This window comes from Protopterus annectens, chromosome 12.part0, assembly GCF_019279795.1.
Source record: "Protopterus annectens isolate FY-2018-M chromosome 12.part0, PAN1.0, whole genome shotgun sequence".
Taxonomy (NCBI): domain Eukaryota; kingdom Metazoa; phylum Chordata; order Ceratodontiformes; family Protopteridae; genus Protopterus; species Protopterus annectens.
In genome coordinates, this window is record NC_056746.1 from 188,962,326 (window position 1) to 188,989,937 (window position 27,612).

At 44.9% G+C, this 27,612-nt stretch overlaps 1 long non-coding RNA gene across 1 annotated transcript in view; it reads left to right on the forward strand.

Annotated features, from left to right (window-relative positions):
• LOC122816437 overlaps nt 1-27,612 on the forward strand; it is a 200,298-nt gene that overhangs the window by 73,105 nt on the left and 99,581 nt on the right. The window lies entirely within an intron of this gene.

Sequence of the window (27,612 nt, forward strand, 5' to 3'; positions counted from 1 at the left end):
GGGACAAGCTCCTTAGGATTGGGTACCAGTGTTGGCGTGGCCAATCCGGGGCAATCAGTATCATCTGTGGCTTCTGTCCAGGCTGAGCCTTGGGACAAGCTCCTTAGGATTGGGTACCAGTGTTGGCGTGGCCAATCCGGGGCAATCAGTATCATCTGTGGCTTCTCTTGTCTGACCTTTAGGAGTACCTTGGGGAGGAGAGGCAGTGGAGGAAAGGCATATATTGTAAGGTTGCTTCAGCTGAATGACAAAGCATCCACTTTCCATGCTTGTTTGTGATAAGTCCTTGTGCAAAATCTCTGTAGTTGGCAGTTGTGAGGGGAGGCAAAAAGATCTATGTATGGGCATCCCCATTTCTTTGTTATCATGCTGAAGATCTAGTTTCCACTCATGAGGGTCCATGAGGTTTCTGCTTAGTTCGTCTGCCAGAGCATTTGTTTTTCCTGGCAGGAATTGTGCTTGCAGGTGTACTTGGTAAGTCAATGCTGTGTTCCACAAAAGCATGGCTTGTCTGCAGAGGGGGTAGGAATGTGTGCCCCCTGCTTGTTTATGTACCACATGACTGCGGTGTTGTCCGTCTTTATCAGCAGCTGTCCTGGATGAAGTAGGTCCTTTAAGGCTGTCAGGGCATTTTGCACAGCTAGCATCTCTTTTTGATTGATGTGTAGATGCCTTTGGCTTGGGGGCCATGTGCCCTGAATACATTTTCCTGCCATGTGGGCCCCCCAGGCATAATCTGATGCATCTGTTGTTAGCATGTGCCTGGCTGTGGGTAAAGTGAATTGCTGTCACTTGTTGTGGTGACATGCCTGTGCGCACCATAGAAACTCCTGTTGCAGGCAGGGAATGAGTGAAATTAGTGATTCCAGGCTGTGGCAATGTTGAGTCCAAACACTTTGTAGGTACCATTGTAGTTTCCTCATATGCAGTCTTGCATATGGAATTAGTAGAATGCAGGAGGCCATGTAGCCCAGAGCCTGCAGAATTTTTCTTGCAGATAACTGGGTCTTTGTTGCCATTCTTTCGAAGTAAGAAGTCAGTTGCCTTTGTCTGGCATGAGATAAGCCATCTGGGCAGTTGTATTTAAGCTTGCACCCAGGAATATTATCTCTTGAGAGGGTACTAGTTTTGATTTATTTTTGTTTACTGTGTACCCTAGGCAAATTAGTAATCTTTTTACAAATGCCAGATGCTTTAGTAGAATGTCTTTGGTCTCTGCCTGAATAAGGCAGTCGTCCAAGTAGGGATATATTTAAATTCCTCTTTGTCTGCAAAATGCAATTACTGGTGCCATGCATTTTGTGAAGACCCTGGGTGCAGTAGATAAGCCAAAGTGCAGTGCAGAGAATTGGTAGTGCATTGAGCCAGCTATGAATCTGAGGTATCTTCTACAAGATTGTCTGATTGGGACATGCAGGTATGCCTCTTTGACGTCCAAAGTTACAAGCCACGCTTTCTTGCCCAGCATGGGCAGAAGCTGCTGCAGAGTCAACATTTTGAATTTCGGAACGTCCAGAAAAGTATTTAGAATAGACAGGTCCAGAATTTGTCTCTATTTGTCCTTTCTTGGTACTAAGAAAAGTCTTGAGTAAAATCCTTGTCCTTGCTCTTGTTGTGGTACTGGCTGAATAGCCCTCATGTCCATGAGAGATGAAACTTGGTTTTGTGCCTCTGCCCATTGATTGTGTGGCAGGTCTGGCATACCTTTTGCCTTTGGAAGGGTGTGAAAGTGGAACCTGTAGCCCTGAGAAACTATATTTAAGACCCATTTGTCCTGGGTAATCATGTGCCAATTTTGTGAAAAAAGTGCTAGCTTTCCCTCTAAGGGTGCTGCCAGAAGATAAATGCTTGGCATTGGCAGAGGGAAGTCATTGGGACTGTTTCCTATATGGCTGTGATTTGTCTTCTCTGCTTTTGGAGGTAGAAGCACCCCACTGTTTGGGCCTGTATGAGCCCTGGGGCTGTTGTCTGCCTCTAGGGCGTCTGTATCTACCTTTGTGGCCTGTCTGACACGGGAAAGGACCAATTCTTAGAAGGCCAGTTTCTGCTAAATCTGGGTGGCTGCACCTGTAAGAAATCCTTCACTGTCTGCATAGATTTAGCTTTATCCTCCATTTTCTTCAACACCTCTTCTGCCTTAACACCAAACAAAGTATCATTCTGTAATGGAGCATCCAATAATTTTGCTTTAACATGATCAGGCAGAGTCTGTTCCTTTAACCAAGCATGCTTTCTAATGACAGAACCTGTTACAGCAGCCCTGCAAGAGGCCTCCAGTGAATCATAACTACATTGCAAAGTATGTTTTTCCACTTGTTCAGCTGCATGCAATAAATCCTGCAAATCCTTGTTCTCAGCACATTCAGAATTTGTCAACATTTTCTGTTTTAACAAAGACATTAAGTATTGCTGATATTTAAGCATATGAAACTGACAATTTAAAGTCCTTACAGCCAAGGTAGCAGAAGTGTAAACTTTTTTTCCCCCATCTGTCCAATGCCCTAGAATCTCTATCTGAGGGGACAGGGTTTTTTTACAGTAGCAGCCTTGACCCCTTTGGGACCCTGAGAAATAGTTTCTGGGTCAGCAGCAGGGTTTTTATATAGAAATTTATGAGACTCTGGAACCATGTAGTATCTGTCTGGCTTAACAGGTGCAGGAGGTAAAGAGTCAGGAGACAGGCCGGACTCTGAAAATACATAGTCTAGAACAGGAGGAATAGCAAGAGGTCTGTGCTGAGGTAGTAAAAGAAAGTCTCTGAGCCTTTTCTTAGAATCTGAATAATCTTGGCTCTCCCAGTGGAAATGCTCCCTCATGGTATGCAGGGTTTCCCCAAATGAGTAATGCTCAGGAGGAGAAGCTGAAGGAATAGATTCTTCAGCATCAGAATCATCATAGGGAGGAATAGAGTATCCCTGTTCAGAAGAGGAGTCGGAGGAAATGGAAACCTGATCAGAGGAATCATATTCAGTATCTTGCCTAGGCCTCTTATCAGGAGGGGGATGGGAACCCCTGATCAAAGAAATTAGGTCTTCGGCCATTTTGAGCATCTGTTTCTTAGGCATGGAAGTCTGTCCTGGAGAATGCTGTACTTGTTTCCTTGCCTTTAAAACTGTTTTAGTCTTTGTCTTAGATGCTGAAGTTGGCTTGATATAAAGCTGTGTAGGTCTGAAAACACCCTCAGAAGCCGATGCCTGCTCAGCGGCTCCGGACCCATCTGAGGGATTAGTTTCCGAAGGCCCAATACCTTAAGTATCCAGAGGCCTAGCTGTCTCCACGTGGGAGTCAGAGGTGGCCTGTGGCTCTGAGGTAGTGGCTGTCAGGGGCTGAGAAAGCGCCTCACTGAAAACCGGCGACTGACCTAGAAGAGGCTTCGTCGTCAGTTTTGGACCTCAGATGCCTGTCCTTTTCTTTTTCCTTGCGCTTTTTATGAACTCCGGTCGTCGGCTGTTCCGACGGCATTATGTAGTTAAACCTTCGGCCAAAGTAATGAAAAGCAAAATCATACCGACGCTTAATAGTGCGTTGGTTAAATCTAGCACAAAACCGACAATTAGCAACGTCGTGGTCAGGGCCTAGGCAAGGAATACAGTAAGAATGAAAATCCTTATGAGGTATTTGCTTCCCACAAGAAATACAATTGTTAACTTTTTCTGACATCGGTCTGGAGCAAGAAAAAAGTTTCCCCAACGGGGTACTTCGCTTTATAGAAGACTTCGGATCTGAAATTCAATTTCGAAAATCTCAGGAGTCGGCCGACCGGCACTTGCAAACTGCTTTTGCTTCGGGCACCGCACGGCAAGAAAGACTGAAGAAAATGGCGTCGGTTGCATCTTTTATACTCCTGGTGCACTGACGTCAGGGAAGAGGTGACAGCATCCGACACCGGACCAAGACTTTGAAATTCAGGCCGACTGCAGGTAGCCTGCCAGCAGGATAACCCAAGTGTAATGATTGCAACAGTGAAACACGATGAACATCTGCCCTCATCTCCACTATGTTGATGTACAATAAGGTCTCTTGAGTCCAAGTAAACTTTCTGCCTAAAACAATGCTCCCACCAGCCCAAATTGGACACCTCTGTGGTGACTGTGCCTGATGGTAGAAAAGGGGCAAAGGGACACACACTGTTGAAATTTGTCAGATGGCGCCTCACCCACAGATGTCACGGACATATTCTGGGTAATCAAATGATTTGGTCCATAGGGTCTTTCATCTATGACCATTGCACAAAGACCACCACAGAACGGTCATGTGGAACCTTGTGAAGGGCACAAATCAAATCATATCTGGCATGACCTCCAGTACCTTAAAAATAAATGCTGCTGTTGATGAAGGATGATGTAAAAGATTTACTGTGTACTGTAATATTATTTTGTCTTCTGAGGTTTGTCCACCTTTTGAATAGCATCTAGGGCAGCCTATGAATATATGAATTTGCAATGTCTTCAACTGGGACTTTGTAGTGTACATGGACATCTCCAAGAATGAACAAATCTGAACTAAGTAGTCCACTTGCATATATTAATGACAGTCTCCTATTAGAAATGAGGAACCAGTCATCCATAAATGAGAAACTTCTGATTCTAAGCAGTCAACGCTATAATGCACTTGGTGAACACTGGGGGAGCTTTGGCGAGACCAAAAAGCAAAGCACTGAACTGATGGCTGGCTCCCAAGCTGGATGTGCCACAATTTTCCTGGAAGCTTTGACTATCTTTGTGTGCAACCTGCAAATATACGGAGTACATCCAAACTTTTCTTGCAGATAAAGAAGTGTTGATCGCACTGTGACCATCCAAAAACATAGTATTCCTTTATATAATGCTTTGGGCAACGGAGATCTAGAGTCAGCATGACATCCTTGGTTTTGCTGAGGACTAAAAAGAATATGGAATAAACTCCAGATTTTTTCTGAACTGGTGGGATTTATTTGGCTCTTTTTTTCCCCCAGGATGCTGTGCATCTCCAAACTGATCATCTCTTTCTGATGGGTGGAATGTCTTGTAAAGGAAGACAAGTCAGCTGGCTGAGAATTAAAAAGGGGATTTACAGCCTTTAGATACAATTCCTTGATCTACCTGTCTTGCTTGATAGGCAGGGGGAGAATCTTACTTTCATATTTCTTACACTTTTTGAAGTGGAGGCCTTCTCCACACCCTTCAAATAAACTGACAAAATAAACCAAAATGTCTCTGAGAAATAGAATAGTACTAAAAACAACATTAACTACATGGTGCCTTTCAATACTCCAAGAATTACTAAAGAACACATAACATACAATACCTGGGAAAAAGTCAATGACTGGAAAAAAAAACTTTAAAAAAGTAAGTTGTATCTACCTCCTAACCATATCTCCCAGAAAAAACAAAGGAAAAAGCATTAGCACCCCTCCAATGGAAGAAAAGACTAGTCTGACAGGTAAATTATTGAAATTCAACAAAAGGATTAATGCAGGTACTAAATAATTGTCATTTATCTAACAACCCCAGAATTAACTGATTAGAATCAGAAAAAAGGAAGAAAACAAACTTATAACTGCTAATGAAGCACACTCTGGTATCTGTGTTTAGTCAAGTGACATATGAGATCTGGAAAGAGAGGGAAGTGATGAGCATTGTGGGAATTAGGGGAGGTGTTACAGCTTTGGGAAAAGCTATAATGCTGGGGCTCCTTACCTGCAGGGGCCAAGTCTTTCAGATGAAGTGGAGGAACTGGATCATGTAAGATCAAGCATTATCAATGTCAAATACTGGTGTGCAAAACACTAGTAATGTTGGCATTTGAGTGTAATGCAGTGATGGGTTGGTTATTGGAGGAATAGAAGATAGCTTGAGAAACAATGCACAATGCCTAGTTTTTCTGTGAATACCATTCTGCTAACATATTTCTCTTGCCTACATATGTCTATTAATACTAATTGGTGCATGCAAAGTGATGTGCACAGTTTTTTCCTGTTTATATTTGGCTATTACATTTCATAGGATCACAATATAGTGCTTGTTAAAAAATCAAAATCATTACACTGTATATTGCTTCAGCATGACTGTATTTTTTATACAAGAGGATCTACTTGTCAGAGTTAATACAGCCTCCAGTTACTGTGTTGCAGTTCATATTTTTATTGGATCTTAATGCAAAATGACAATATATGAAATCCTGCACCCACATTCAATCAGTGCCCCCAATGACATTTGCAATATTTGGTTATTAATTCTCACTACTGAGTATTATAGAAAAAAAGTTAGGTCTTACCATAACATTCCATCTGTGTTGTTCATCTTCTTTCATTCATCACTGATGGGTTCGGTTCCAAGCCCTCGGAACAGAGTTGGCTTTATAACCAAGCTCGCGTCAGCCAAAAAAACTCTCAAGCTAAGTATCTACCCAGAATGCCCTTCTCTGTGTTACCTCAAATTGAGTTTGCTAGAGAAAAGGAAGTAAAGCTGAGGCCACTTCTGCGCAAATACCATAGGGCACCACTTACACCCAAAGCATCCCCAGGAGCCTTTGGAGGGGGAAGGAGGGTGGGAAGTGATGAATGAAAGATGAACACAGATGGAATGTTATGGTAAGATATAACTTCTTTATATGATGTTGTTAATCTTCTTTCCATTCATCACTGATGGGACAGAATCCCAAGCTACCTTGAGATCCATGGGTGGCCCTTATGGAAGAACATTCCTGAGTACCATTGAGCCGAAGGCAGCTCTCCCTCTGAAGACCAAGTCCAATTAGTAATGATTGATAAAGGTATGAGGCTGCTGCGCAGATGTCATCCATGGAAGCCCTGGAATGGAATGCTATAGATGTTGCCATAGATCTAGTGGAGCTTTAACTTTTGGCACAGGTTCATTACTGAGGGAATATATGAAACATATGCACTCCCTTAGCCATCTTGACAAAGTAACCTTGGAAACAGCCTGTTCAATTTGGGGCCCAGAAAAGGAGATGGAGAGCTGTTCAAATTTAAGGATAGGTTTGGTCCTGTCTAGATAAAATCTCAGTTGTCTATGTATGTCTAAGGAGTGAAGGCAATACTCTCCTCTATTGGTAAAATTTGGGAAACAGACTGGTAGAGCAATGGTCTGGTTAATGGAGAATTCAGAAACAACTTTGGGAAGAAAGGATGGATTTGTCCGAAGTGATACTCTGTCTTTATGAAAGACCAGGTAGGGCCTCTTGATAAACAATGCCTGCAGCTCCAAGACTCTTCTGGCAGAAGTAATGGCTACCAAGAACAAGGATTTTCAAGACAAAAACTTTAGGTCACACTTCGCAGCAGGTTCGAAGGGTTTTTGGGTCAAAGACTGAAAGACTAGAGTGAGGTTCCATGGACTGTCTGACAGGAGGCCTGATAAGAGAGGTCTCCTTGAGGAAAGCCTTGCAAAGATGCAAAGAGATAAGAGGGGTGCCATCTATATCATTTGTGGAAATTGCTGCTAGATGCACTCATACTGTAGAGGCAGAAGCTCCATTATCAAAAAACTTAGACAAGTATTGAAGCACTGCAGTAACTGGAGCTGAATACGGGTCTAGCATGTTATCCTTGGACCAGATAGAGAACCTTTTCCATTTATCCAGATATAGTTTTCTGGTGGATGGTTTGTGACAAGCCAGAATGATGCCTCGAACGGGTGAGGAGAGATTAGCTTGCCTGGTAACTAGTGGAAGTGGAGAAACCAAGCTGTCAGCTTGACACTGGACAGATTTGTATGACTCAACCCTTGGAGGTGAGCAATCAGATCTGGTAGAGGGTCCAGAATCCACAGCGGGTATACTAGGCGAGGCCAAAGAAAGGGGAACCAAACTTGTCGAGGCTAGAATGGGGCTATGAGGATCACCTTGCATCTCAACTGAAGAGCTTTCTTCAGAAATTGTGGGATCAGAGGGATGGGAGGATAAAAATAAAGAAGTCTCGTGGGCCAATCGTGTATCAGAACTTCCCTTGGTGACTCACCCTCCGGGGGAAGTAGGGTGAAATAACTGCTGCACTTGGTGTTTGATGGGGAAGCAAAAAGATCGCAGTAAGGCTGGCCCTAGTGGCTGAAGATACAGATGCCTCATCGGGGTTGAGGGACCACTTGTGAGGCATGAGGATACATCTGCTCAGTTTGTCTGCAATCACGTTGGAGCTCCCCGGGATATGCGTTGCTATCAAAAAACGGTTGGAAGCCATCACCCACTGCCAAATTCTCATGGCTTCTCGACATAGGGGATAGGATTTGGTTTCCCCTTGCTTGTTGATATACCAGACCACTGACATATTGTCTGATTGAATTGCAATTGTCCCAGAAGGGAGAGACGAATGGAAGGTCTGCAAAGCTAACAGCACAGCTCTCAGTTCTAGAACACTGATATGCAGGTGGGCCTCTGAGGTGGACCATGTGCCTTGGACAGTCTTTCCCTGGAAATGACCCCCCCCAATCAGGGAAGCATCCGTGGTCACAATGGTTGTGGGCTGAGGAGGTTGAAATGGACGACTCCAAAGTTCTGTCTGACCTCATCCACCAAAGCAGGTCCTGTTTGCAGGAGTTATTTATTTTAGTTTGATGACTGGGGAAGTCCACTGGGCTTTGAAAGGCCGTTTTCAGTGGAGGCCCGGGGAGATGAGCTCCATGACACAATTACAAGTCAAAAATATTTAACAATAGTAAATTAGATCGATCATTAACAGTAAATTGTGCAGATCAGCAGACATATACTACATGTTACAATACAGCTTAGTGAATTTAGTATAAGTAGGTGTTAGAATAAATTATAGGTCTAGCGTTAATTAAATTTTGTTCTATAAGCAGAGTGAACATAGTAAAGTATTTACAGAGAAGGTATTAGTAATATAGAGGATGCAAGAGATGAGCAGAGTGAGAAGTGTGTGATGAATGACAGAGCGGGAACTCATGTGGGTGAAGAGCAGGGGCAAATCCATTTGGAGGATAGGTATGAGTGAAGGAAGGATTTGAAGTTGGTGGGATTTGCAGTGTTTCAAAGGGAGGGAGGGAGGGAGGGAATTCCAAAGTTTGGCTAGAGAGTAAGATAGCAGGAAGTGGCCAGGGGCCGAGAAGGTTTGTGGATTTGTAATAGGTTTTGGTTTTCTGACTGAAGTGGGCAATTTGGAAAATAGGGGGATAAGGTGGTAGAGAGAGCTGAACAACTAGATGGTTTGAAGAGGAGTTTGTAAGCTGTGGAGTTTTAGTAGGTTTAGGTAGTTTGGTAACTCAAGCCATTGTAGGGATTGGAGAGAGAGGCAGTGATGGGATGAATATTTGTAGTTGGTGGCAAATTCGCTGATTTTATTGTAGCAGGATACTAACTTGGATTGTAAACCGAGTTGGAGGTTAGTGAGCAGGGGAACACCACATGTGAGAGAGGGGAGAAGGTAGGAGGAGGCTAAGGTCTTTCTGGTTGCTGGAGTGAAGAAGCGGTTATGTCGATACAAGAGTCCCAATTTCTGATGAGTTTTTTTAATAGTATTTATATGGATGTTGAATTTTAGGTGATCATCGATGATGACACCAAGGAGCTTTGTGTGAGATACAGTTTCAGTGGGGGTGTTGTTTTGGGTTAGTATAATGAAGGAGGAATTCTCAATGGTGGAAGTTCTGGAGGGAGTAAATACCATTAGTTTAATTTTGGTTGAGTTTAAGGCAAGGTGGTTGTTGTGCATCCAAGTTTCAGTTTTTGAAAAGACTAACTGGGTTTTAATAGTAAGTCAGCAGTGCAGATGATGGTGGAATCTGCATACTGAATTACAGAGAAATTGGGGATGGAGAGATGAAAGTTGTTAATGAAAATGTGGAAAAGAAGGGGGCCTAGCACAGATCCTTGTGGTACACCAGTGGGGCTATGTAAGAAGGAGGAGATTGAGGATTTCCATTTTACTGCTTGGTGTCTTTCAGAGATGTAACTAGAGAACTAAGATAGTGTAGAGGGAGAAAGGTTGAGAGTGGAGAGTTGGGATAAGAGTATGGGATGGGAGATGGTTTTGAAGGCTTTAGCTAGGTCTAGGAATAAGGAAGATACTAGTTTGCCAGTGTCAGAGCCTGGTTGATGGATTCAAGGAAGGACAGAAGAGCTGTAGTGGTACTGTGGCCAGGGCGGAAACCAAAAAAAGTTGGTTATTCGAATCTGGTAATCGAGGGGGTGATAGTTTGGGAACCACTGACACAGAAGAAGCCATTGCAGAATCTGCATATGTAGCTTTGTTAGAGGCACTACTGGGATTGACGCTGCCATAGAACCTAGGGCCAGAAGAACTTCCCTTGCAGAGACTGTAGTTTGAGAGAGTATCACCTGGAATTGAAGCCTCAATCGATGGAATCTGCGAATTGGAAGTGATACCAGACAGTACTGAACACTGCTCTAGTGATGAACTCTATTTGTTGTGTAGGGATAAGGTTTGAGTTATCCCAATGTATCGTTATTCCCAACAATTTTGCCAGAGAGAGAGAGTATAATGCAGTGGTGTTACCAGAAGATGCTTGGTGGGGGTGGTAAGAAACCTGTCATCCAGATATGGAAACACCAGGAATCCTTTTAGTCCCAAGTGAGCTCTTACCACTGCCATGCATTTCATGAACAATCTGGTGGCTGTAGAGAGACCGAACGGCAGGGCACAGAATTGATAATGACTGGCTCCTAGCTGGAAGCGAAGCAGACTCCTGGAGCGTTTGTCCATCTTGATGTGGTAATACGCATCCCGGAGGTCTATAGAGCACATCCAATCGCCTTCTCTTAAAAAGGGAAGAAATGACTGAATCGTGACCACCTGGAATTTGGTTTGGCTGACAGACTTGTTTAAGCTGCTGAGATCCAAAATGGGTCTCCAGTCCCCTGTCTCTTTTGGCATCAAAAGAATCTAGAGTAAAATCTGGATCCGCGCTGGTCAGGTGGGACTGGGTGGATGACTCTTTTTTTGAGACAGCTTTAAAATTTCTGAAGCTGCTGCTTCCCTTTAACTGGGTGGAACATCGGGAAGTTTTCTTGGAAATTTTGTCTGACAAGAAAGGGGAATGTTGTAAACCTCTGGTGATAATGTTCTGCACCCAACGATCGGTGGTGATAGATTGCCAGGCAGTTTGGTGCAGAGAGAAATAACCCCAGACTGCTTCCATTGGTAAGCAATCGGGCTGCTCCTCAGGAGCGCTGATAAGGCTGACCAGAGAAAGAGTCCCTGGAGCCTTGGTTACGAGGACCCGCTCTGTCTCTATAGGGGCATCTTCCAGAATTGTTACCCCCTCTCTGCCTCTGGGAGTATCATCACCACGTGTGGCATGGAAAGGACCCTGAGATTTCTTATGACACATTTTTCCACTCCTCTGATTCCTGGAGAAGGTACGCTGAGGATTGAAAACCATAGCCACGGCAGAAATAGTTTTCCCATCTTGCTCACACCTGGCTAGCGTGTCCTTCAATTTGGAGCCAAAAAGGGACGAAGCTTCAATGGGAGCATTCAGAAAGGAAGACTTGAAGGGATCCGCGAGGTCACAAATGTGCATCCAGGCATGACGCCTCATAATGCCTGGAGCAGCTGCTCTAGCCACCCCTTCGGTCGTATGTGACAGCAACTTCATGGACGAGTTGGATATTGATTCCAGGGTTGCACACTGCAAGGCCACTTTGTCCCTGACCCCATCAGACAACTGTCCTGTGAGCATCCCAGAGAGTTCAGAGATCAAGTCCCTCTGGAGCCTCGTAAAATGTGCCAAATAATTCAGGGACCGTATAGCAAAGGTCCCTGAAGCAGAAACATGCTTCCCAAGTCTGTCCATCACCCGGACTCCCTGTTGAGTGGATGGACAGTGGGACTTTCCTCAGCCAAGTCCTTTTTCATGGCCGCCGCCACCACCATAGCATCAAATGGTAACCCTTTGGACCAGTGTGAGTTCTCCTCGGGGGGGGGGGGGGGGAGATTCTGTCTGATCTCTGAGGGATCACCTCAATGGAATCAGGGTTCTTCCAAGCGTGCTGGACGAGTTCATCGGCAGACGGGGTCAGCCAAGAGGTAGAAGGCTGGGTGCAAAAAGCCTGCAAGAACACGGACTCCTCAGACAAAGGGTAGTAAGGCTTCCAGTCACCTCTCTGATTTAACATTTCCAGGATGTCTCCAATGGAGACATCATCAGGAAGTGACAGTGGGGACCCTTCACCATCATCGTAATCAGTGTCTTCTGTTAAGGACTCCTCGGGTGAGTCCATGTGGTTCCATGGGTGCAAAATACAGAGATTTCCCCAAAATTAAAAAAAATTGAAAGATAAAAGGTAAAAGCATACCCCTGACTTAACTCATGTGGGTGAAGAGCAGGGACAAATCCATTTGGAGGATAGGTATGAGTGAAGGAAGGATTTGAAGTTGGTGGGATTTGCAGTGTTTCAAGGGGAGGGAGGGAGGGAATTCCAAAGTTTGGCTAGAGAGTAAGATAGCAGGAAGTGGCCAGGGGCCGAGAAGGTTTGTGGATTTGTAATAGGTTTTGGTTTTCTGACTGAAGTGGGCAATTTGGAAAATAGGGGGATAAGGTGGTAGAGAGAGCTGAACAACTAGATGGTTTGAAGAGGAGTTTGTAAGCTGTGGAGTTTTAGTAGGTTTAGGTAGTTTGGTAACTCAAGCCATTGTAGGGATTGGAGAGAGAGGCAGTGATGGGATGAATATTTGTAGTTGGTGGCAAATTCGCTGATTTTATTGTAGCAGGATACTAACTTGGATTGTAAACCGAGTTGGAGGTTAGTGAGCAGGGGAACACCACATGTGAGAGAGGGGAGAAGGTAGGAGGAGGCTAAGGTCTTTCTGGTTGCTGGAGTGAAGAAGCGGTTATGTCGATACAAGAGTCCCAATTTCTGATGAGTTTTTTTAATAGTATTTATATGGATGTTGAATTTTAGGTGATCATCGATGATGACACCAAGGAGCTTTGTGTGAGATACAGTTTCAGTGGGGGTGTTGTTTTGGGTTAGTATAATGAAGGAGGAATTCTCAATGGTGGAAGTTCTGGAGGGAGTAAATACCATTAGTTTAATTTTGGTTGAGTTTAAGGCAAGGTGGTTGTTGTGCATCCAAGTTTCAGTTTTTGAAAAGACTAACTGGGTTTTTAATAGTAAGTCAGCAGTGCAGATGATGGTGGAATCTGCATACTGAATTACAGAGAAATTGGGGATGGAGAGATGAAAGTTGTTAATGAAAATGTGGAAAAGAAGGGGGCCTAGCACAGATCCTTGTGGTACACCAGTGGGGCTATGTAAGAAGGAGGAGATTGAGGATTTCCATTTTACTGCTTGGTGTCTTTCAGAGATGTAACTAGAGAACTAAGATAGTGTAGAGGGAGAAAGGTTGAGAGTGGAGAGTTGGGATAAGAGTATGGGATGGGAGATGGTTTTGAAGGCTTTAGCTAGGTCTAGGAATAAGGAAGATACTAGTTTGCCAGTGTCAGAGCCTGGTTGATGGATTCAAGGAAGGACAGAAGAGCTGTAGTGGTACTGTGGCCAGGGCGGAAACCAAAAAAAGTTGGTTATTCGAATCTGGTAATCGAGGGGGTGATAGTTTGGGAACCACTGACACAGAAGAAGCCATTGCAGAATCTGCATATGTAGCTTTGTTAGAGGCACTACTGGGATTGGCTGCCATAGAACCTAGGGCCAGAAGAACTTCCCTTGCAGAGACTGTAGTTTGAGAGAGTATCACCTGGAATTGAAGCCTCAATCGATGGAATCTGCGAATTGGAAGTGATACCAGACAGTACTGAACACTGCTCTAGTGATGAACTCTATTTGTTGTGTAGGGATAAGGTTTGAGTTATCCCAATGTATCGTTATTCCCAACAATTTTGCCAGAGAGAGAGTATAATGCAGTGGTGTTACCAGAAGATGCTTGGTGGGGGTGGTAAGAAACCTGTCATCCAGATATGGAAACACCAGGAATCCTTTTAGTCCCAAGTGAGCTCTTACCACTGCCATGCATTTCATGAACAATCTGGTGGCTGTAGAGAGACCGAACGGCAGGGCACAGAATTGATAATGACTGGCTCCTAGCTGGAAGCGAAGCAGACTCCTGGAGCGTTTGTCCATCTTGATGTGGTAATACGCATCCCGGAGGTCTATAGAGCACATCCAATCGCCTTCTCTTAAAAAGGGAAGAAATGACTGAATCGTGACCACCTGGAATTTGGTTTGGCTGACAGACTTGTTTAAGCTGCTGAGATCCAAAATGGGTCTCCAGTCCCCTGTCTCTTTTGGCATCAAAAAGAATCTAGAGTAAAATCTGGATCCGCGCTGGTCAGGTGGGACTGGGTGGATGACTCTTTTTTTGAGACAGCTTTAAAATTTCTGAAGCTGCTGCTTCCCTTTAACTGGGTGGAACATCGGGAAGTTTTCTTGGAAATTTTGTCTGACAAGAAAGGGGAATGTTGTAAACCTCTGGTGATAATGTTCTGCACCCAACGATCGGTGGTGATAGATTGCCAGGCAGTTTGGTGCAGAGAGAAATAACCCCAGACTGCTTCCATTGGTAAGCAATCGGGCTGCTCCTCAGGAGCGCTGATAAGGCTGACCAGAGAAAGAGTCCCTGGAGCCTTGGTTACGAGGACCCCCTCTGTCTCTATAGGGGCATCTTCCAGAATTGTTACCCCCTCTCTGCCTCTGGGAGTATCATCACCACGTGTGGCATGGAAAGGACCCTGAGATTTCTTATGACACATTTTTCCACTCCTCTGATTCCTGGAGAAGGTACGTTGAGGATTGGAAAACCATAGGCCTACGGCAGAAATAGTTTTCCCATCTTGCTCACACCTGGCTAGCGTGTCCTTCAATTTGGAGCCAAAAAGGGACGAAGCTTCAATGGGAGCATTCAGAAAGGAAGACTTGAAGGGATCCGCGAGGTCACAAATGTGCATCCAGGCATGACGCCTCATAATGCCTGGAGCAGCTGCTCTAGCCACCCCTTCGGTCGTATGTGACAGCAACTTCATGGACGAGTTGGATATTGATTCCAGGGTTGCACACTGCAAGGCCACTTTGTCCCTGACCCCATCAGACAACTGTCCTGTGAGCATCCCAGAGAGTTCAGAGATCAAGTCCCTCTGGAGCCTCGTAAAATGTGCCAAATAATTCAGGGACCGTATAGCAAAGGTCCCTGAAGCAGAAACATGCTTCCCAAGTCTGTCCATCACCCGGACTCCCTGTTGAGTGGATGGACAGTGGGACTTTCCTCAGCCAAGTCCTTTTTCATGGCCGCCGCCACCACCATAGCATCAAATGGTAACCCTTTGGACCAGTGTGAGTTCTCCTCGGGGGGGGGGGGGGGGAGATTCTGTCTGATCTCTGAGGGATCACCTCAATGGAATCAGGGTTCTTCCAAGCGTGCTGGACGAGTTCATCGGCAGACGGGGTCAGCCAAGAGGTAGAAGGCTGGGTGCAAAAAGCCTGCAAGAACACGGACTCCTCAGACAAAGGGTAGTAAGGCTTCCAGTCACCTCTCTGATTTAACATTTCCAGGATGTCTCCAATGGAGACATCATCAGGAAGTGACAGTGGGGACCCTTCACCATCATCGTAATCAGTGTCTTCTGTTAAGGACTCCTCGGGTGAGTCCATGTGGTTCCATGGGTGCAAAATACAGAGATTTCCCCAAAATTAAAAAAAATTGAAAGATAAAAGGTAAAAAGCATACCCCTGACTTAAATGTTGTACATTAAGTTTAGTCATTCAAAGCTTATCCTGTTAAACCTAAGCATAAGCATACTTATTTGCAGGTTTCTTGTGTGTGGTTTAGCCCTGCTGCACTCAGGCTCGCTCCGCACCCCTCTCTGCCTCCAATTCTCACCCACCCCCACTGTGTCTAGCTTTATATCCACTGTACCACTCCCCTTCAAGCTGAACCAATCAATAATCCTCTACTCAGCCTAACTCATCCCACTACCCACCCCTCTTGTTTTCCTATCTGGACCAATCAGTACTGTACGGTTTACACTACTCCAGCCCCCCGTAGTAAATATCCAACCTCAAGATCCTGTGGGTCCTAAGCCTATAACATCAATGTGGCCTTCAACCATGTTACCATATAAAGTAATGTCATTACTCTCTCTGCTATCCCTCATGCTATTTCCATACTTCCTCTCCATTTATGAAAATCAGTCTCACCTAGGATCTGATCATCCAAAATCACAAACTAGCCCAGATGTTTCAAATGATACAGACTACCCACTAGCTACAACTGCTACCAACTTCTTAGCAACAAAACACGATCAGCCAATTAGATCCAGATAAATCAGCTCAAAATCTAAATACCATCAAAACTGTATAAGCAAAATCCTGAAAGTTATAGTAATTTTACACAATAACCTGGTAATGGATGGAGATGTTCATCCAAACCCTGGCCCTGCCACCTTAGATAAGTCATCTTCCATCACAACTAACCCAGCTGAATCACTATTGATAAGGCCCCCAACTCCCTCCTGATTTGCCAACTAAATATACGAAGCATAAATAAAATACACAATCTGCATGCCCTCCTACAAGTCCATTCGCGTGGTATTTTATGCCTAGTTGAAACCTGGCTGAAACCATCAACCTCAAATAATGAAATCCTACCACCAGAGTATAATATAATATACTTAGACTCGGTATCTTTACCAGGAAGGGAGAGGGTAGCTGTACTCTTCAAATCTATACTAAATGTTACATTAGATCCCAGTCAACCACCCAGGTCAACAAGGCAGAAATAACTGCTACCAAGCTCCAAATTAACAAAAACAAAAGTATAAATATAGTTTGTGTGTATATTCCACCAGGGAATAATACAAACTCCCTAGAAGACATCCTCCAATGGTTAGCTAGTAACTATCCACAAGAAACCATTGTACTAGACGACCTAACATCGACTGCAACACTTGTTCCTCTCAATCTCCTACCACCCATGTAAATCTGTATGGATTCACACATGTTATATCCACCCCTACCAGGATAGGAAAACTTAACCAAAAAGATAGTACACTGGACTGGATACTAATCAATAGCCACCCCAAATGTATTCTTCAGGGGCCATCCCTGATGACCTCAGCGACCACTTTCTTACCTTTATCTGCAAGCACAAATCTAATTACTCTCAGCAGCCCACCTAAAGAACAATAAGAAATAGTAAAAGCTTCAATCCTAGTAAGTTTCAGGACGAACTTAAACCATGCAATTGGTTTGCCGTACAGCATCTGCCCCTAGACAAAGCAGTCTCCCACTTTAATATGAAATTCCTCACCATCCTTGAGTCTCATGCTCCCGCTCGGTCCACAAGGGTAAAAACAAAAGCTGCCCCATAGCTCTCTAAAGAACCTAAAACAAAAATCATAGTCAGAAATAAGGCATGGGCAACATGGCGTGCTACAAAAGACCCTGTAAATGGAACCAAACTTAGACAACTAAGAAATGGGACAAAACAAGCTATTCTATTAGATAAAAAAATACTACCTCCATCTCCAAGGGAACCAAAATAACCCCCAAAAAGTCTGGGCAGGGATAAATAAATTACTCCACCCAGGTCAAACCATCACTCCACCTCCCTCAGCCTCTATTGATAAACTACCAATGGATGTTGCTAACACCTTTAATAATTTCTTTACTAAAACCATCCAAAAGCTTGCAAGCCAAATACCCCTTAACCCCTCTAACCCACTGGATAGCACTCCCAGCCCTCCTTTAGCTTCCAGCCAGTCTCTACATCCTTCATTCGTTCACTACTCAAAAAATTAAAACCTACTACCCTAGCTGCAGACCTTCTTCCAGCTGAATATTTGCAAAAGGCTGCTGATACCACAGCGTACCCCATTTCCATTCTAATTAATTGGTCCATATCAGAAGCCTCAGTCCCCTCTATCTGAAAAATATCTCGTGTCATACCCCTCCATAAAGGTGGTAACTCTACGGAGGTATCCAATTATAGACCCATGGCCATCTTATCACCTTTGGAAAATATTGGAAAAATGGGTCCATAAACAAAGCCTGTACTTTCTAACTCAAAATTACCTACTGGGCTAACTCCCAGCATGGCTTCAGGCCATATCATAGTACCACCACAGCTCTCCTCACCTTCTCTAATGCTATAAACTATAACAGAAACAAGTTATCTTCAGCCCTTTTCTTGGACCTGTCCAAGGCTTTTGACATGGTTAACCACCATCTTCTCATCAACACCCTGGCAACAATGTCCCTAGGCAATCACTCTCTCCGATGGTTTGAATCCTACCTTAACAATAGACAACAATCCGTCCTATAGCAGAACAAACTCTCAAACCTCCTACCCAACAATCTAGGTGTCCCACAGGGGTCGATCTTGGGACCATTTCTGTTTTCCATTTTTATCAATGACCTCCACAAAGTTATCCCTGAAGCCATCTGCATTCAATATGCAGACAACTCAACGCTGATCTGCACTGGCACCTCACAAACAGAGCTGTTATCAATAACTCAGAGTACTTTCAATCTAGTAGAGAACTGGCTTGCTGCCTGCCGTCTGATACTAAATCCTAATAAAACAAAGCTCCTACTTTTCACCCCCACGCAAAGATCCATGGCTTTCACTCTCTCCATTAAGGCTAATAACGGTACCATAATCTCACCAGATGCCCATACAAAACTGCTAGGAGTTATTATAGATAACAATCTTAAGTTTGATGTGCACGTCATCAAAGCAATCAAAACCATTAACAAAAAACTGGGCTCACTATATAGGATAAAGCCATTCCTTACCCACATGCAAGGATTTCCATTGCCTGCTTCCACCTACTCTCTACTACACTTCCCCTCTACTTGCCAGCCTAAACAACTTAAACTCTCAGTCTGCTATAACATAGCAAGATTTGCAACTGGTCTACCCTACAGAACACATCATTGTAAAAATCTAAACTATCTCAGATGGCTAGAGCTCCCCAGGCAGATTCAGTATAATTAACTCATTGTGGCTCACAAAGCACTTAACCAACAAGATAATACACCTGCCCTGAAAATCATCTATCCCCACTCCAACTCCAGATCACTCCAGTCATCTAATAGACTATTAGTGCAAACCATCAGATCCAACAACTCAGCTGGTGACCCCCTCTTCACCAACTCTGTTGGCAAAATTTGGAATTCCCTTCCTGCCAACATTACCCTAGATACCACCCTATCTCAATTTAAAAAAGCTCTCAAGGAGTATTTCAAATCTCAATGGATATGTCCCTGCTCCAAGCCTGACTAAATCTTTATGCATACTGGTGTACTAGTTCCATGTCTGTAAGTGGTACTCAAATTATCTGTGTTATGCCAGTTTTGAAGATTGTTAGACTGTATAAATTAAACTGAACTATAAAATATGTTATATTTGTATAAATTTAACTAGACTGTAAAATCTAGTTAAATTATATTTGTATAATATTTTGATGACTCCTGACCTATATGTACATTGTAATGATTGTATATGTAACCCCCTGTGGAGCTTTTCTCCCCGGGCCTTCGCTGAAAATGGACATGTATCTAGTCAGACTATCCCGGTCAACAAATGTAAAATAAGTAAATAAAATGTGCTTCCTCTTGCATGTCTTCTTTCGAGGGGGCTCCTCAGTTGGGGTCTCTGAGGAGGACTTGGAAGAACGGGTACCCTGAACAGGGGTGTCCTGCGGCTTCTCTGCCCGGTGTACTGGGGGAGTAGTCTGTGACAGCTGTAGCTCAGGGTTTGACAACTGGGGTTCTGGCAAAAAAACGAGTGCTACCAGAAGCAAGAGCCCTCTCCATCGCGCGGAAGGCTGGCCTGCCCGAAGAGGGATGGGAACCCGGAACCGAGAAAGACAACCTCGGGACCGGGGTCACACCCCACTTTGACAATCCCGCCCCCACAGATGGAGCCTCAAGCAGGTAAAGCACAAATGTGGCTATCGGTACAGAGGATGGAACCGAGGAAAGAGGTGGCTCCGTACTCCAGGCCGACGTACCCGTTCTCCAGTCCCCAGATTGAGGAAGGACCGGTTCAGAAGGAACCAAAGGGGCAAACTCGGAGCCAGAGTGAGATGCACCATAGGTGCCGAGGTGATGGGTTCCAAGAAGGATGTCAGAGCAGAAGGCTTCGGAACCGAGATGGTCGAAGGAGGAGTGTAAGATGGAGTCTGTGGATAAGATAACCCAAATCCTGCAGGTGGATGGGTCCTAGAAAATGAGGGAATCCCCCTGGCTAACAGCAGCTGGTCTACAAGATGCACCACGTTATGTTCCGAAAGGCTCCTGGTGGATCCAGTGGATACTCTGGATGGAGTGTCAGGGCATTCAAGGAAGGTGCTATACATTTAGCCCAGAAATGGATCTACGGAAGGGGAGTATTGGGTCTGTGGTGCAAGGTCTGCCAGCACTGAAGTCTCTAATTTCAGTCAGAGCTGAAGAGGCAGATTTATGCTCAGAGGATAACTTTGGAACCTTTGATTTCCCAGGCTTGCTCTGATCACCTGATAGTGAAGAAGGAACAGAGTGGGATCTCGTTTTGTCCTTAGAAGGAGGGGATGAGAAGGGAGACGAGTAACCCTTTCAGAATGAGTTTATTTTTGCACTCACTAAGAGTGCATTGACTGAAACTCTGACAAATGTCACATGGAGGCTGCACTGAAAGGTGGGCACTCCCAAACAGTATATGCAGTCATCATGAGAATCACTGTTAGGTAACTTGCCCTTACACGAAATACAATGCTTAAAACCTGAAGTACCTTTCTTATCCAACATCTTGATAGAAAAAAACACCACAGGCCAACTGTATAATCCAACTATAATGAAAGCAACTCCGTTCAAAAAGTCACAAATATAACAATACACCTGAATAAAAGTCAAAGCTAGTAAGTTAAAACAGGAAAGACAATACCAACAATGGTATTGAAGAAATACCACAAGGGTAAGAGAGGAAAGGCCATACCAACAACGGTACATGAAAGTTTACCAACGGTAACAACGGGTAGAGAGGAAAAAAAAGGTTAGGCAGAAGCAAAGACACTAGAAATACTAGTCGTTTAATAAAATATGAAGATATCCAAAGTTTCACACAAATATCAAAAAAGTTTCACTTAGCTGACAGCTCGGCTGAAATGCGGCATTACGGCTACACAGCAAATGAGATCTGAGGTAACAGGGAGAAGGCCATTCTTGGTAGAGACTTAGCTCGAGAGTTTTTTTGGCTGGCGCAAGCTTGGTAATAAGGCCGACTCAGTTCCGAGGGGTTAGAACCAAACCCATCAGTGATGACTGGAAAGAAGATGAACAACATCAGATCAGTGCTTGTGAAGGAATCGCAGTCATGATGCTTTATTGTTGCTTCATCATCATGTTTTAGAAGCAAATCTGCATAGTATATATGGATTTCAACCACCTGATGCTGCATTATACTGTCCATTGTAAAAACATGAACTGCAAAACAAGACCATGTCAGTATATACAACCATATACAAACAGTGCACCAAATGCTATTTATAATCCTACAGCACAAAGAAAAGCATTCATCTTCTCTATATTTATTTTATTACTTTTATTAGCTATCTCAAAAGTACAGTTGTGTACACTTACCGTAAATGTAGATGTTCGAGTGTATTCACTGTTGCTGTCATCACATTTGGGTTATCTCTGCCAGGGTAGCCCTCAGTCGGCCCGAATACCAGAGGCTTAGTATTTCTGCTTCGGTTGCTGTCGCTCCAGGGCTGACGCCGGGTCGTCAGTGGTATAAAATCAGGCAGCCGACGCCATTACATCAAGTTTTCTTGCCCCAACTGTCAGGAAACCCCCAATAGGGAGGTAGGTTATGGTGGAAGAACACCACCAGTAGAAATACCAAATGTTCCTTGTAAGGAGAGAGAGAGAGAAGGGGGATGGAGGGAGGGAAACCAGGACTGTAACAGTGAATACACTCGAACATCTACAATTATGGTAAGTGTACACAACTGTACTATGTTCTTCCTGTTTCACTGTTGCAGTAATCATATTTGGGTTGATTCCCAAAGCTGAAGAAAGGGGTAGAGGCAGTCAAGAAGACAGATGTCCATGTTGCAGCCTCCAGGATGTCCCTGGTGGGGATCCCTCTGAGAAAAGCTGCAGAGGTGGAAGCTGCTCTGGTGGAATTTGTCCTGACCCCCTTGGGGGGTGGTTTCCCATGCTGTTTGTAGTAGAAATGGATGCAGTGTGCTATCCATTTGGAAATTGTTGGTTTAGATATGGCCTTGCCCTCTGCTCCTGCAGTGAAGCTGGCTAGCAATTGATCAGTTTTTCTAAAAGATTTACTCCTGTCCAGGTAAAATCTGAGCTGTCTGTGCACATCTAGAGAGTGCAGAATCCTTTCCCCCTTGTGTTGTGGGTTAGGGAAAACGGTGGGCAAATGAATGGATTGGTTGAGAGCCACACTGGACACCACTTTTGGCATGAAGGATGGGTTAGTCCTGAGGGAGACCCTGTCAGCAAGGAAAATGATGAAGGGCTCTACAACCATAAATGCTTGTAGCTCTGATACTCTTCTAGCTGAAGTGATGGCCAGAAGCAAGGCTGTCTTCCAAGAGAGAAATTTTAACTCTGCTGAAGCTGCAAGTTCAAAGGGGGTAGGGTGAGCTTTTCCAACACAAAATTAAGGTCCCAAGCTGGGGTAGGAGCTCTTCTAGGTGGCCTCAAGTTGTTAGCCCCTCTTAGGAACTGTTTGATGAGAAGGTGTGACTGTGCTGAAATGAGCAGAGATGGCAGAGGCATGAATTTTAATGGAAGAGAAGGATAGACCCCTGTGTAGTAGAGGTCTGCCAGGTAGTCCAGGATGAGAGGTAGGGGAGAGCTGTGCTGTTCTGGCTCCCTTAGCCTGGATCCAGGTGCAAAACCTTTTCCACTTGTCAGCATAAGATTTTCTAGTGCTGGGGCATCTGGCCTCACGTATAACATCTAGAACTTGTTTGCTTAGACTGGCAGCTTGAGGAGAGTTCAGGGAATAAGCCAGGCTGCTAGGTAAAGGGTCTGTAATTGGGGATGCATGAATTCTCCATTCCTCTGGGTCAGGAGTGCTAGGATCAGAGATAGGTGCCATGGTGGCAGAGTGACAGGCTGCGCAGCAGTGGGTACCAGTGCTGGCGTGGCCAGTCTGAGGCAATCAGGATTGCCTTCGTTTTTTCCTCCCTTATCTTGAGCAGTACCCTTGAAATGAGTGGTTGAGGGAGAAATGCATAGACCGAGTGGTTTACCCACTGGAAGGATAGAGCATCCACTTTCCAGGCCTTGCTGTGAGGTTCCCTGGTGCAGAATTTGCTGAGTTGATGATTGGAGATGGAGACAATGAGGTCAACCTTCGGGGTGCCCCATTTCTGGGTTACAAGGGTGAAGGCTCTGTGGTCTAGCTGCCACTTGTGGGGGTCTAGCAGGTTTCTGCTTAAGTTGTCTGCCAGAGAGTTTACAGAGCCTGGCAGGAATTGTGCTAGCAGGTGTAGTTGCATTGCTGATGTCGTGTGCCAAAGGGCCATGGCGAGCCTGCACAGAGGATAAGAGTGAGTCCCTCCCTGCTTGTTGATATACCAACATCACTGTGGTGTTGTCTGTCTTGTAGAGGCCCCGGGGACAGTAGGGGTCTGAAAGCTGTCAGGGCATGCTGAACAGCTACCATCTCTTTTTGGTTGATGTGCAGATGTATTTGATTTGGGCTCCACTGGCCTTGAATGCACCTGCCGTGCAGGTGAGCACCCCAGGCATAGTCTGATGCATCTGTGGTGAGGGTCTGGGTGACATGGGGTTGTGAGAAGGGAAGTCCCTTGTGGTAGCATGCTTCTGCCCACCAAAGAAAATCTTTCCTTAGACAAGGTATCATTTGTATAAGAGTTTCCAGGTCTTGAGAGTGCTGACACCAAAGGCTTTTTAGGTACCATTGTAGTTTCCTTATATGGAATGAGTAGAATGCAAGAAGCCATGAACCCTAGAGCTTGCAGGATTTTCCTTGCGGACAACTGGGTCCTGGTGGCTAGTTGAGAGAAGTAGGTTGCCAGGTAGGCTTGTTTTTCTAGAGTAAGGAATGCCATCTGGGATGCTGTGTCCAGGCTTGCTCCCAGGAATACATTTTTTTGAGTGGGAACTAGTTTGGATTTCTTTTCATTGGTAGTATACCCGAGGGAGGTCAGTAGGTCCTTTACAAAGGTCAGGTTCTTGAGCAGCGTTTCCTGACTGTCTGCCTGAATGAGGCAGTCATCTAAGTATGGGTAAATTTGAATATGTCTTTGTCTGCAAAAAGCAATGGCAGGAGACAGACATTTTGTGAAAACTCTGGGAGCAGTAGATAAGCCAAAGGGAAGCGCAGAGAACTGAAAGTGCAGTGATCCTGCCCTGAAACGTAGGTATTTCCTGCATGATTCCTTGATTGGGATGTGTAGGTAGGCCTCTTTTAGGTCTAGGGTGGCTAACCAAGCATCCTTGGAAAGCATAGGTAGAAGCTGCTGGATGATGAGCATTTTGAATTTTTGTATCACCAAAAAGGTGTTTAGAATGGATAGATAGAGGATGGGGCACCATGTGCCCTCTTTTCTGGGTACCAGGAAGGGTCTGGAGTAGAAATCTTGGCCTATCTGTTCTGCAGGAGCATGCTCTATTGCCCTCATGGAGAGCAGGGAAAGAACTTGTTTTTTGGCCTCTGCCCACTCGTTTGGGGGAAGATCTGGGAACCCTTTTGGGGTTGGCAGTGTGTGGAAATAAAATTTGTATCGCTGGGACACTATGTTGAGGACCCAGAGGTCATTAGTAATGGTGGGCCAGTTGCTTGCGTGGAAGGAGAGTTTTTCTTCCTAGGGGCACGAGCAGGTGGGCAGAGGGAGCGGGTGGAAGTGTAAAGTCATAGTGAGCTCTTACCATAAGGGGGTGGCTTTGCACTCCCTGGTTTTGAAGAGGAGGAACTCCATTGCTTACATCTCTGCATTCCCTGGGGCTGTTGTCTGGGGGGCTTGGTTCCCCTGGGTTTGGGCTGGGCTGAGCTGACCTGGAGGGGGCAGGAAAGGACCAGTGCTTGGAGGGGCAATGACTACTGAACCTCGGTGGCTAAACCTGTAAGAAGTCTTTAACTGTCTGCATAGATTTAGCTTTTTCTTCCATCTTTTTTAAGACCTCTTCTGCCTTGGTGCCAAATAAGTTGTCTTTGTGCAAAGGTGCGTCTAATAATTTGGATTTAACATGGTCTGGCAAGGTCTGTTTCTTAAGTCAAGCATGCCTTCTAAGGACAGAACCAGTGACTGCTGCCCTGCAAAATGCTTCTATGGTGTCAAAACCACATTGTAAGGTGTGCTTAGTTACTTGACTTGCAGAATACATTAGCTCTTGTAACTCTATTTTCTGCACAAGCAGGGAAGGAAGATATTTTTTGTTTGAGGAGTTCCATGGTATGTTGGTATTTCAGCATATGGAACTGACAATTTAATGCTCTAATAGCAAGAGTAGCAGAGGTGTATACTTTTTTTACCCCATCTGTCTAATGCTCAGGAATCCCTGTCTGAGGGAGTGGGATTATTAGCTGAAGTTGCTTTAATTCCTTTAGGGCCTTGAAAGATGACCTTGGGGTCAGCAGTAGGATTTTTGAAAATAAATTTGTGAGAGTCAGGATCTCTGTAATACCTGTCAGGTTTCCTGGGAGCAGGAGGGTGGATGTCAGGGGTCAGACTGGATTCCATAAAAACACCATCCACAACATCCAGGACAGGAGGAATGGCCAGAGGTCTGTGCTATGGAAGATCTAAGAATTCCCTGAGTCTCTTTTTTTTGACCGAGGATAGTCCTGACATTCCCAATGGAAATGCTCCCTTAAGGTATGTAGGGTTTCCCCAAAGGAAAAGTCCTTGGGTGAAGAGGCTGAAGGGATGATTCCTCTGCATCAGAATCCTCATAAGCAGAGAGGGGTTGCATATCTTCATACTCAGATGCATCAGTCATCGGACTACTGTTCAGATAAAACTACTGGGGACAAGTCTCTTTTCCTTTTGGAAGGGGTAGCTTGGCTTTCCCTAATAAACATTATAAGGTCTTCCGCCATTTTAAGCATTTGAGTCTGAGGCAAGGAAGCAGGTGCCTGAGCTTGGGTCGTTGTTTTTTTGGGAGTGGTTCATACCATGGGCCTTAGAAACTCGGTTGTTTTCGATAGAACAGTAGACACGAAAGAAGTCGTTGGTCTGTGTCGAGAATCGGTAGTGAGAAGTACTTCCTCAGAAGCCAGTCCCTGCTCAATGGCTCCGGACCCATCCAAGGTAGAGACATCCGCAGGATCCTTAGTCGAAGAACAGTGTCGTGGCATACTGGACTCCGAAAGGGTCTCGGTAGTGGCCTGAGAATCCACAGAAGTGGGCATCAGGGGCTGCGAAAGCGCCTCACTGAGGACCAGAGAACTGACGACTAGCTTACGGAAGCATCGTCAGCAGTTTTGGACCTGTATGGTCTGTCTCTGTCTTTATCCCTACGATTTTTCGGAAGATCGGTAGTCAGATGGCTTACCGAAGCCATATCGGAATTTGAAGACTGAGAGCGAAAATATCTAGCTACAATAATGGCCCGACGGCATATAGCTCTGGCACTGAACAAAGCACAAAAGTGACAGCAGGGGACGTCGTGGTCTGGACCTAAACAGGTGACGCAGTAAGAATGAATATCTCGGTGTGGTACTTGCTTTCCACAGGCAAGACAATTATTAACTTTTTCTGACATCAGTTAGAGCAAGAAAAAAGAATCCCCAATGGGGTACTTAGCTTTAGAAGACTTCTACTTCAATTCAGAAATGAAAAACTCAGGTAGCGGCCGACTGCACTCGTGCAAACTGCTTCTGCTTTGGGCTCCTCAGCAAGAAAGACTGATGTAATGGTGTCGGCTGCCTGATTTTATACCACTGACGACCTGACATCAGTCCTGGAGCAACAGCAACCGACGCAGAAATACTAAGCCTCTGGTATTCGGGCTGACTGAAGGCTACCCTGGCAGGGATAACCTAAATGTTATGACTGCAACAGTGAAACACGAAGAACATCAGAACTTGCCAAGAATCAAGACCATGGAAAGTACAGTTGTGTACACTTACCATAAATGTAGATGTTCACGTGTATTCACTGTTGCAGTCATCACCTGTGGGTTATCCCTGCTGTGGTAGCCCTCGGCCGGCCCGAATACCAGAGTCAATGTTTTTCTGCATCGGCTGGTGTCGCTTGATGACTGATGTCAGGGTGTCAGTGCTATAAAGCAAGGCAGCTGACGCCATTACATCAGTTTTTCTTGCCCTAACCAGTCAGAAGCCCAAGTAATATGGTAAAGAGGTCCTGGTGGCTAAAAGCTACCTACAGAAGCTTATGTCTCCCTAAAGAAAGAAAAAGATATAAGGGAGAAGGAGGGAGGGAGGGAAACCAAGACTGCAACAGTGAATACACTCAGACATCTACATTTATGGCAAGCGTACACAACTGTACTATGTTCTTTGTGTTTCACTGTTGCAGTCATCACCTGTGGGAGGATTCCCAAAGCTGAGGAGAGGGGGTGGTAGGATTAGTAAGAGACCCAGGCTTGGGTCAGCAAGCCCTTCAGAACTGCAGAGGCAACCCCTGCCCTAGCCTTAGAAAATAGAGGTAGGTAGTAATGCTTGGTAAAGGTATGGAC